This window comes from Anneissia japonica, unplaced genomic scaffold, assembly GCF_011630105.1.
Source record: "Anneissia japonica isolate Jap-2015-1 unplaced genomic scaffold, ASM1163010v1 scaffold288002_len170804_cov185, whole genome shotgun sequence".
In the NCBI taxonomy this organism is placed as follows: Eukaryota; Metazoa; Echinodermata; class Crinoidea; order Comatulida; family Comatulidae; genus Anneissia; species Anneissia japonica.
In genome coordinates, this window is record NW_022758553.1 from 40,281 (window position 1) to 43,253 (window position 2,973).

The following is a 2,973-nucleotide window of genomic DNA, read 5'->3' on the forward strand; positions in this document are numbered from 1 at the left end:
GACGCGAGGTGCGACGAGGCTCGTCCGGACATGATGGGCAAGACGAAGAGTTCGAACGTTTGGACGGTGTTCGGTTCGCCCCTGGTGAAGCATCTCGTCGAACGAGATTTTCGAGTGTCCCTCGACGACTTCCGAAACGTCGATCGCGAAAGATCGGCGTTGCTACTGTCGAGGAGGAGAGATAATTTCGAGGACCGCCGCAGGTACGTTGAGGAAAAGCGTCACGGGAACGACGACGACGTGGAAGCCGCTCGCTTCGAGAATTTCGTCGGCGAGGCGCTGAAAACGTGCGGTCGTTCGTTGATGCTCGTCTGTGACAGGAAGCACTTCGACAGGGACGACTTCAAGAGCACCAAGACGGACTACGTCGTTCCGTTTCCGGTCGTGGAAGCGCTGGTCGCCGTCGCGGAAAGCTTGCACGCTCAATCGAACTACGTTCTGATGACGGGCAAGAACCTGGTTCTGGAACTCGAACGCTTCTTCGGTCCGTCGGCCGGCAAAGGATCGGCAGAGCTGGTCGTGGAGTACGTGTCGGATCCCTTGATTCCTCCGAATCGTCCGTGGAGCGTGGACCAGCTCATCGAAAACGATCTTCTGGAACTGCCGAAAACCGTCTCCGACGTATTTGCCACGGGACTCGATGACGAGACGAACGACAAGGACGACAAAGAGGATGAGGCACGTCGACATCGCCGGATGCACGACCTTGGCAATCGCGGTCGCTCTGTTCGCGGCGGCAGGGGCGACCGTAGACCTCCGCCGGATTCCGATCGCCGTTCTAAACACGACGTCGGTGATATCGATCGGAAGATGGTTCACGGTGACAGATAGCGTTTTCAAAAGGGTCGGAGAAACGTTGAGGATAGAAGAAAGACCGCCGTCCGCGACGTTGGTTCACTGTCTCCGCGGTTGCAGCCATCTGAGGGACCTTTGCCTCTGGTGCGTCCGGAGACCTCCTCCGACATGCGTAAGCTACGAGCCCCCTCCGAATTCCGTGATCGTCCACGACGTGACGGACGGAACTTGGAAGGTGGAGGATTGGGGTGAACGGCCGGTCTGCGAAGCTCCGTCCTCGACTTCGCCGTTATCGGGCTTCCTCGTGCCGCCTCCCATCTCTCCCAACGAACCGGACGTCGTTTACAACCTCACGTCTCCGCACTCGTCTGCGCGAAAGTCCGAAACTTCCAAAGTCCCCGAATACTACAGAGTTTATCATCGATACCGTCTGGTGATTTGACCCACCGACCACGAAACCGAACTTGCGACCAACAGCTGGAAGACGACGATGCAGAGCACCTCTCCACTCTGCGGTACCGATTTTGGCAGACCCTCCAAAACGTGCACGTAAAGTCGATCGCCGTCGTATGCTCCTATCGGGCGCTCCTTGCGTCTCGGCATTTCGTGAGCGCGATCCACCAGCCGCACGACCTTCCAACCGCGACGTTGCATCGCGTACAGCAAGCGATCGCCGTAATCGTCCAGTCTGACGAATGGTCGATACTCGTCGGTCGGCATGTTCCCTCGAAAGCTCAGTTTGGTCACGCTCCTAGACCTGCGATAGAGAACGTTCTCCACGTAGCGGTCGTCGGCGCCGGGAGTGACGACGACGAAGGGGTCAAGAGCGACGACGTACGAAGTCCTGTTAGAGTGAGCGAAACGGCCGGCGAACGCATGTTGCGAAAACACGTACGTTCCGCATTCGACCGTACTCGCAAGAAACACCCGCGCTATGAAGAGCGTCGGAAACTTGCTGGCCGTCATCGCGTCCGCGTTCTGCACCTGCGGACGCTACAGTCTTTTCGCGAACGCCTCCGAATGCGAATCCGACCTCGCCGAATCCGGCCGCGATCCCAACAGGTTGTGCGAACAGATAACGGCTGTCTCTTATACACATCTAGATGTGTATAAGAGACAGCTGCTGTACAACAGGAAGCAGATCGTAAAAGATAGGATGCAGGAAGTTCACTCCGAGATGATGTCTCTGAGCAATCGACTGACGGACGAGGAGATGAACGAGGACGACGAATTTGACGAGAACACCCTGCAGGTCGAATTACAGACACTAATGAGGAAGAAGATGGAGATGGAGAAACTTTTTCGGATGATAAACAAGCTGGACTGCAACGTGAGCACCATGAAGATAAACGTGGACACGCACGGTCTGATGAACACGCTCAAGCAGACTCTTCTGAACCTGCCGCACGGAGTCGACGACGATTACAAGAAGACGCTGACCATGACGACCCCTGTCTCTTATACACATCTACGTCGAGACGAGTGCGGAGTATCGCAGACAGGATGACGTCTCGGAGCTGGACGATGGCGACGTGGAGAATCGGGTCACCGACCTGCTCCAACTCTCCAAACGGAACCATTGCAGGACGACGCCGGTGCGCTACGGCGTCGCGAAGGAGCCGGTGTTGGCGAGCGTATAGAAGTATAAGTGTGCTTTCGCGAATCGAGATCGACCACAACAAAATAGGATTCGGAGAACTGAGATGCTGAGGAACGTGCTGGTCGTGTGCTTGCTCGGGTTTACGACGGCCGTCGAAAGTGAGTGGACGTGCGCGTACTGCTCGTTTCCCACGGATGGAGAAACTACTTGGTCGTGTAGCAACTGTTCGCTCTCGCAAACTACGCGATGCCTACGGAGGTGGCGCCAACCGAAGAAGAGTCGATAACCGAATCGGCAGATAGTTGGTCCGACGAAGGCGACGACGATACAGACGGACGTTGCAAGAAGCGAACTGTGGAATGCAGATTGAAAAATCTGCACAGACGATATAAGCACAACCTGTGCATCGTCGAGGATGGTTCCGTGTCAACGACGACGGCCGTCGTCTCAGAGGATACGACGACGAAGGACTGCGACCGCCTGCAAACGCCGCCGTTGAACAACGGCAGGATTGCGATGCTCTCTTGCAGGACGGGTCTGTACCTCGCCGCAAACTCTTCGTCCGGAGAACTGTACAC